Source organism: Grampus griseus, assembly GCF_964374135.1.
Source record: "Grampus griseus genome assembly, chromosome: 7".
NCBI lineage: Eukaryota > Metazoa > Chordata > Mammalia > Artiodactyla > Delphinidae > Grampus > Grampus griseus.
This window is the reverse complement of record NC_139001.1, coordinates 51,262,414-51,271,836: the sequence shown is the minus strand read 5'-3', so window position 1 is coordinate 51,271,836 and position 9,423 is coordinate 51,262,414. Positions and strand designations below refer to the sequence as shown.

At 40.8% G+C, this 9,423-nt stretch overlaps 1 long non-coding RNA gene across 1 annotated transcript in view; it reads right to left on the bottom strand.

The window, feature by feature from the left end:
- Nucleotides 1–1,026: 1,026 nt before the first annotated feature.
- LOC309825299 overlaps nt 1,027–9,423 on the bottom strand; it is a 73,410-nt gene continuing 65,013 nt past the window's right edge. The window contains exon 4 of the long non-coding RNA XR_014297017.1: nt 1,027–1,173. This is a non-coding gene — a long non-coding RNA (uncharacterized lncRNA). The remainder of the gene's footprint in view (nt 1,174–9,423) is intronic.

The following is a 9,423-nucleotide window of genomic DNA, read 5'->3' as shown; positions in this document are numbered from 1 at the left end:
CTTCCCTGGTGGTGCAGTGGTTAAAAATTCGCCTTCCAATGCAGGGGACACGGGTTCGAGCCCTGGTCCAGGAAGATCCCACATGCCGTGGAGCAACTAAGCCCACGCACCACAACTACTGAGCCTGTGCTCTAGAGTCTGCGAGCCACAACTACTGAGCCTGCATGCCACAACTACTGAAGCCCGCGTGCCTAGAGCCTGCACTCCACAACAAGAGAAGCCACCACAATGAGAAGCCCGTGCACTGCAATGAAGAGTAGCCCCCGCTCGCTGCAAATAGAGAAAAGCCTGCACGCAGCAATGAAGACCCAATGCGGCCATAAATAAAATAAAAATAAATAAATAAATTCATTTTTTTAAAAAAAACGTGTTTTAAAAAAAAAAATGGGTTTCTTGGAGACAGCATATAGTTGAGTCTTGCTTTCTTAGCCAACCTGGCATTCTGGCCTTTTAGATGATGTGTTTATTTCATTTACATTTAATATAATTATTTCGTGGTTAGATCAAACTCTTTCTTGCTAGCTGTTTTCTAATGTTTTATCCATTCTTTGTTTCTTTTTTCCTTTTTCTGCCTTCTTTTGAATTCAGAGTGTTGTTTTTATTCCAGTTTATTTCTACTATGGGCTTTTACCTTTTTATAAAAAGGTCTGTGGTTGCTATATGTTTTAAAATATATGTTTAATTAATCAAGATCTACCTTAAAACCATATTACATCACTTCAAATGTAGTGTAAGGACCTTAAAATAGTATATGCCCAATATTTAAAAAAGAATATATACAATGTATATGTATAACTTAATCACTTTGCTGTACAGCAGAAATTAACACAACATTGTAAATCAACTATACTTCAATAAACGTATTGAAAAAAATAGTATATGCCCAACTGCTCCCTCGCATCTGCTTTTGTCAGACTTATGTTTACATTTGCAATAAATATACAATACATTACTACTGTTTTTGCTTTAGATAGTTATCTCTTGAAGGAACTAAAATAAGAAAAATTAATTTTATATTACCTTGTTTTACTCCATTTCCCATACTCTTCATTTCTTGATGTAGATCCAGGTTTATGGTTGGTCTCATATTCCTTTTTGCCCGAGGAACTTCCTGAATTCTGAATGTATTTTGAAGGTAGAGCCAATGAGGTTTCCAGACGTATTGGATATAGCCTTTGAGAGAAAGCAAAGTCAAGTATGACCTCAAGGCTGATAAATCAAAATAACAGCACCAAATAATTTTTCAAAAGTGCATTTAGGGGGACTTCCCTGGTGGTCCAATGGGTAAGACTCCAAGCTCCCATTGCAGGGGTCCCGGGTTTGAACCCTGGTCGGCGAACTAGATCCCAAATGCATACCACAAGCTAAGAAGCCCACGTGCCACAACTAAGACAGGGCACAGCCTAATACTTTTTAAAAATTAAAAAGAAAACTTAAAAAAATGCATTTAGGAAGAGATACTAGTGTGAAAACAAATTCAACTCTAAAAGAATACAACTTGATACACCTAATGTATTTTATAATCCGATATCTGCCATGGATTTTTCTGCCTCTCAAAGTTCCAATTTCAAAGACATGTAGAAGTTCTGATGGGGGGGAACTATAGATCCTGTTTGTGTGACTCCTATATAAATATATGCCTACTTTCTTTCCTCCTTGTCAACCTGGATGCAAAACTCAATCCCTTCACTAGTTTCAACAGGAAATCTACTCCTCCCACATTTACCAGGTTTCCTCATCTTTCTTTCACTTTCTCATGTGGTCTTTGTTCCCTCTCTATGAAATTGCTTCCTGTGAATTTTGAATTCCTCTTATTTTGTGTAGAATATAAGGATCTCCTACACTCAGCATTATATACACGATACTGCTTAGGGAGGTTATCAGAATAAAGGAGGCTTCAGGAGCTGCCTTTCTTAGAAATTTAGGTATATAAATACACCTTACTGTTCCAAGTAAAGTTCACCTGGAATTTGCAGGCAGGAGGTTTATCAGAAGTGCTCTTGAAAACAGAAGTGCTCTTTGAAGGAGCAAGGAAGCTAGATTAAGTAAAGGTAGAATTTGAAATGAGATACAGTTGAAACAGTAGTCTCAGCGAATGCCACAGAGATCCCTCAAGAATGAGATGATCCTACAAAGATGTCCCACATTAAGGAATGTACCCTACAACAATCAATTCATCAGATATGGCTGCCCCCAGGAACTAGAGCTGAGACTTGAGCATGGCAGTTTCCTTCAGCTGAGGGCAATTCCCAGAGTTGGATGCAACTGCAAGTAATCAGTAGTCAATACTCCCAGCATCTGGGACCATGAAGCCTTAACCAGGAAGGGGAATCTAGGAGGTCTCCAAATGCATCCACTACAGTCCATCCCATGCCATTTAGTTCCACTTGCTTTGTACAGCATATCCCCTCCACAAGGAAACAACTCCTTCAGGATTACAATTCTCCTCCTTTCCTCGGAAAGTTTTTAGAGGAAGTTTAGTGGGACAACTAGTGTCAGCCTCCTCCCTTTCTCCTTCCTCCCCCACTCTCAGCTGCCCTCACCCCTCCAACTATTCTCTAGGCTGCACCTGATATTTATAGTCTCCCTCATCTATTAACCTCGTCTACTAGAGTTCACCCACCCTTGACAATCAATGGGTAGTCAGCTGGTCTCCAGCACTTGGTGGATGACCCAGGCCCCTTTCCCTGAGGGGGTCTGGGCCCATAGTTGCTGTGCCCTTTTCAGGTTGTGGCTTCTGCACATGTCCATTTACCATTAAAATTGGTTAGAGCAATACCAAGAACCCCCTTCCCTTCAGCCTCTTCTCTAAGCAGATCACTTGTGTGCCAAATGTATTATATTTAATGTGCCATTAAACACCTACAGGATGTAGAGTTGTGGGGATGGGAAGAACAAGTTCCCCAAATGGGTTATTGGAAGTGATAATAAGCATAGTCCCTTCTCCTTGCAACCCTTAGTTCCCAGATCCACATATTTTCCCTTGGGGAATACAGCAGCACATAATGGTTGATGATTTAGGGTGTGCTCTTGATTCTGTAGGATGAAGGTATATACCACATTCTTGCACAGTATAATTTCCAACTTTCCACCTTAGGTGTATACCTTCAAAAAGCCATTCCATCACTATCAGGCCGGCAGAATCAGGGTGGTAAAATGTGATAGGACCAGTGAATCTCATGGTCAGATGCCTACTGTTACACCTCATTTGATGTAAAGTGCATTGCTTGGGCCAATGAAATTTATGTAGGATCACATATTGGTAGATCAAACATTTTGTTTGCTCATGGATAATGGTGCAGCCTATGAGTCTAATGAGCAGGAAAGGCAATCATATAGAGAACACCACTCAAAATAAATTTCTCCCTCTCGAGATTTCACAGACACAGTGTAATCAACTTTGTCTAGTTGGTCCCCTCAAGGTACCGTGCCATATTAGAGGGCAGCATTAGTCTTGCTGCTGGTAGGTTAGATGATTGGCAGCAGCACTATTAGGTCTGCTCTGGAGTGCCCACATTGTTGGGCTCATGCACAGCCTCCATCCCTGTCTCCATAGTTTCTCCTGTATAAACCCTTTGTGCAACACTGCAATGACTTTCAACAAAGACTGGCTAAGTTATTCTACATGGTCATTTAGTGCCCCTTCAACAGAATCTCTCTGGTGGGCATTTTGATGTGAATCAAAGATATCCACACTTTATGCTCGTGTTTATATGTCAATTCAAATGCCTCTTCTCGAAAACTCTCACTCTTCTTTCTCCATCCAAGCCCCTGAAAAATTAACCAAACTGTTTGTCACTGCTAATGAGTCCATGTATAATCTTATATCAACCTGCTTCTCTTTTGACACAAAATAAATAACCATGCACACACCCAAACCTTTGCCAATGGTGAGACTGTCCCTCACTGCTGTCCTTCAAGGCTACCCTGAGTGAGGCTTTTGGGCGAAAGTCCAAATTGTGTATCAGTTGTCTACTGTTGTGTAACAAACTACCCCAAAACCAAGTGGTTTAAAACAACAACAGTTTATTACTTCTTAAAGTGAGATGACAAACATGGCCAAGGACGGAGACAAATGAAATGGAATGAAGGTGAGTCATAAAATGAGTATGTCTAGTACAGTGATTGTGATACCATCATCAACAAAAAATGGCAGGACGTGGGATAGAGACTGAGCTAGACAATGAAGTTTTCAATAAACATAGGAGATAAAAGAGAAAATCTTCATGCTTCCTACTAAACAAAACCAGAATTCCTCACCTTTGTCTTCAGGCCTCTCCTCACTTTAGACTTTCTTTTCCTGTTAAATATTCTCCTCTGCTGCCAAATTTTAAGACCCTATCAGAAACCATTGTGAGGAAACGGCCTTCTACCTACTGCCTTCATGTTATTCCTTCATCCTGGAGTTTCCCTCCTACCCCATCACACTCCAACCCTTTATGAAATACTTAATTACTTTTTCTGATCCAACTCAAATTCTTTTTCCGAAGTAAGCGAGGACATATGTAAACAAACGGAGCCTCCATGAAGAAACTCCTGTCAAGAATAAACCTTCCCTCCCCTAACCCACTGAAATCCTTAAAAGCAGTGTCCAACCCTTACTGACCTTTATACTGCTGCACAAAGCACGTACAGGTGTTTACGGTTTAATAATTGAATGACTCAGCACCTTCATGCTTAGGCCATACAGCCTTGTATGATACTTTGGAGTCATTTATCATTTCTATAAGTTAAAATCTCTTTGAAGTCAGAGACCAGGTCATAATTTTGATTTTCCTAGCATGTAGCAAAATGTCATGACACTTAGTATCAAAATGTTTAAGTTAATTTGTTATGGGAATTACTGCTAATCAAGGACACGTGAAAAGGGAAGGTGCTCTGTTATAAGAACAGCCTCAGTGGTTTCCATGAATCCACTTTTGAAGGTGGAATGGCCCTTTAGAGATGTCTTGAGAATCAAGGTAAGCGGGACGAATCTTTGCATTCTGTATGACCCAGGCATTGAATGTGTGCTGCATCCCAGGAAGAGTGCATAACTTTGAGTGAAGCCGCTTCCTTGAGCCAGGGGCAATTACTGAAGAAGAACACAGCTGTGAGCTGTCAGCATCCAAAATTCCAGTCAACTTGGAGAGAACTTGGTTCTAGAAGGGGATGTGGGTGGTACACAACAGCATCAAATACAGCATCCTGAGGGGGAAATGGAGCCTCTTGTTCACCTTCTGTACAAATAAATCCTCTTCTGAGGTATAGGTGAAAAAACAGGACTGAACTTACTTTTGGCACCTAAGCCTCAAACTCCTCTGTGAGCCCAAACAACTCTTTTTTTTTTCTTTGAGGATTTAAATTGGCACCTGAGCTATTTATTTCTGATTCTGCCCTGTCACTTGGATACTGGGAAGGTTTTTCACACTCACCTACACAGTGCCAGTCACTCGTGCCAATACCGCTGCTGCCCCCACCTAATCAGGCAGGGTCTTCCTGCATCAGCAGCCATCTCTGTGGCATATTGCTTTCTGGGTGTTATACAGTTGTCCCTAGACTGAAGATCACAGCTTTAGAGAATATGGCCCTGAAAAAAATATTCCCACCAGCATCCTCTATCATCTTTTCCACTCTCAGAATCAAGGCTGACTTTTGGGTTAATGACTTCTACATACAAGGAAGGAGCTGCTTTCAGTGCTTACATGCATGATCTCTTCCTCCTACAAGAAGAAGGAGCCAGAGTATCTATTGGGCAATTTTGCTTGCAGGGATTAGTTGTCTCCTTGGTTCCTCCTTGTTTTCTGCTCTTAGTTTCTGGATGGCTAAGGAAAGTCTCCCCTAGCAAGTGTTGTTTGCTTGGAAATACCCATCTTTTCTATAACAAAATTTTAAAAGGGGTGGGGGGAGAAAGATACTTCCACCTGGCAACCTATGCATTAAAAATGTACCATATAGCTCCTAAGTTAAAGGTGGATGGTTCCAGCTGTTCTCTCTGAGATCAGACTTCATACACTAAGTTAATGGACACAGTCTCTCACCAGGTTTTCTGAGAGGGAAGTTGATTTTACTGTTAAACCAGCAACATCGGCTGCAACTCCCCAAGTCTCTACTAAGGTCTCCAGTTCAAGTCTGCCATTTGGTTGGGTTCCATCAAGACAGGATCTGTCACCTTTCTCTCTCCTCTTCTTGTATAAATCTTTACTAACAAGGCGAATTTAGATCTCCCATTCTAAAGCTTCTCCAATAATGCCTTACTGTATGTCGCTCTTGTAATAACATGCTTTGACTGAATCTGATTTTCCAAACTGTTCAATAGCACTTTGTCATATGGCTCATTGCAAAAGACTCTCTAGCATTAACACATTTCCAGAGAACTTTTCTCCTTCCTGTTGGTACATGGTAGGGGAGCAGATGTACCAGTCTCTGTAACTTTCCACATTATCAAGTACACCTGTCGATGCTGTCAAGTATTTCATCACAGAGGTGAAGCTCTGGCAGGACTGAGATCATGTGTACCTCCTAATGCCAAGCCTGTAAATTTTCTTTTAATCTCCCTCACATCTCTGCCTCTGAAGCCTGCCACTATTGCAACACAGCATGCTCTCTTCAAACTCACAATCCCGCTGTCTGTTCCCTCAAATTGGACTGCTTGAGAATGCAAGCTAGTATATGGTTAACAAATTAGCAGCCTCTGCTGGGGATTCCAAAGCTTGCTGGTAACTGATTCAACGGTAGATGTCCTACATCTGGGGGACTCTGTCTCAACAAATGGAGCTTGGTAGGGGACTTTGATCAGGCAAAATCACGATGGCCATGTACACACTTCCCCTTCCAAACAGAATGTTATATTTTAGAGTCTGTTGAGGTAAACTTCAAAAAAAAATCCTCATTTGAAACTTGGGTTGGTTTTGGCTTATGTAATGGTATGATAACTTCCTTTTTGCTTAAAATATTCAATCTTGAACAGTGTATCCCTATACAAAACCTGAAAATTTGACCTAAGAGCAGATCTCTACTTTGGGTTCCCTATGAGACTGTTTAAAATTCTCAGAAGGGCTGTTGTTCAACTGAAAATAGAGATGCCGTGAGGCACATCCTAAAAATCCATAGAAGGCTTTTGAAAGGGTCTCTGAGAAATCACCTTAAATCTTTCTATGTCTTAAGAAAGGATTTTACAGTTATACATTTTACTTCATATTTACCCTAAGACCATGTTTCCTGACAGCACCCTGGATTTACTCTTTGCCCTGAGGCTCTTTTTTACTTTTGAGAGTCTTCTTCTGGGAGAGACTAGAGATGAGAATTGGTTTTATTTTTAAACCTAGCAAAGCAAGGGCCATTTTCACTTGTTCTACATTCTGCTTGAAAATGGAATAGTTTCTATTTTAACTCATATCTCTTTATCTTCATTTTATGATAGTAGCTAGAAAACCTTAATTGTCACTTTCAACATTTAGCCAGAAATATCCTTATCCAGATCAATTAGTTCACTAGGTGCAGTTCTATATTCTGCAGTGATAGTTTTCATAAACTTCCCACCACTACATATCCAAGGTCTTCTATCTTCCAGCCCCCAATAACATTTCACTCACTCTCCTTCAAGCCTTCACTGACAGTCACTTTGATGCTCACTGGTCCTGGTAACACCCTACTTCCAGGTAACAAAACCTGTTACTTTTGCTACATAGCAAATCCACCTAAAACCTACTTATATAAAACATTCATTTCATTTTGCTCATGATTTTGTCTGACAGGAATTTTAGGAAGGGTTCAGCCGGGCAAATCCTGCCTGGAGTCTTTCATGCAGTTGTTGTCAAATGCTGGCCAGGGCTACGGTCATCTGAAGGCTCAGCTGGGCTGGATGTCCAAGAAGGCTCCCTCTCATGGCTGGCAGTCGACACTAGCTGTCAACTGGGAGCTGAGCTCTGCTGTCCACTGAAGCACATACAGGTGGCCCCAACATCTGGCTTAGTTTCCTCACATCTTGGAAGCTTTGGGTAATTGGAATTCTAACACAGCAACTCAGGGCTTCAAGTGTGAGTGTTCACTGAGGTTGGATGAGTTTCTGTAAATGCACTTTTTACATATCATACAAAGTTACAGACAGGAAAAAGGCCTTAAAAGCCTTCATTATTGTCCCTTTAACACCCCTACCTAACAAGTTACCATATTTACAAGTAGAAATATCTTCTGAGAAATGTCAGGCATCTTGTTTGAATCCCCTGAAACAAAACAATTTCTGTGATGCACGTAGAGTTATGCCAAGAAGTCCATCTGCCAGCCAGAATTTCATCCTTTAAATACCTTGTTATGGCAGCACAAAAGAACACAATGAGCTTTGTTTAGAGTGTCAGTCTTCCATCTCTGGGCTAAAAGGATTAGGTCTAAATTGCACATCATTACATAAGACCACATGAAAATGTTTGCTTCTTTTGTCCTTAAAAGTACTTCATGGTGTTTTATAAAAAGCCAAAAAAAATGTTAATTGAACTAAAGAAATCTATTCATAAGGTCATAAGCAGTAGATTTGCCAGGCATTCTAATTTATGTTATTATTTGTTTAACAGACAAAAGTCAGGGGAATTTTCAAATATAATCATTTGTTGGATATGACAGGGGGTTGAGGAGAGCTCATAAAGCATGATGATTCAAAGGAAGCAATTTGGAGTCAGATCTGGTTTTAGCCTCTCTGGTTACTAAGTATGACTAGAAAATTTACTTAACCTCTCTGTGGCTCATTTCCCTCATTTGTAACATGGAGATAAAAGTATTCAACTTCTAAGGTTGTTTTAAGGGTTAAATGAAATAACACATGTAATTTACTTACCAGGGCTTGGCACACAGTAGATGTATAGTTAACAAGTCAGATAAGAGTGAGCATACACTTTCAATAGGTTGTGTGTGTGTGTGTGTGTGTGTGTGTGTGTGTGTGTGAGTGTGTGTGTGAGTGTGTGTATGAAAGAGAGAGAGGGAGAAGGGAGAAGTGGAGAAGGAGAGGGAGGCAGGAAGGCAGAGAGAGAGAATGAGGGAAATTGAGGGAGAGGGAGAGAGAATATTTTGGGAAGGGCAGATAGATAACATTGTTGGAAATGCAGTATACATGTGATGGTGATTTGTTAATGCTAACTTACTTGTTGAAGAGATTTTGAAGATGTTGGAATGGAAAAGGAATGGAATGTCAGGAAGTATTTGGAGATTATCTGACTTTGAGAGAGTCACTTGTCTCCTGTACACAGGACAAAGCAGGAAGTTGGAAACATTTCTCACCTCCTCCTCCCCCTTCTGTTCTCATGTTAGTTCTAATTTTGCACCCAGCCCCTCTCCCGGCACTTCTATGCACCTGTGGTCAGAGGTTGTCCTTTGAACAAGACTCAGCTGTCCACTAGGTGAAACAGTTGGAAAGCCACTAGGCCATTACAATGTCACTGCAAATAACTTAGA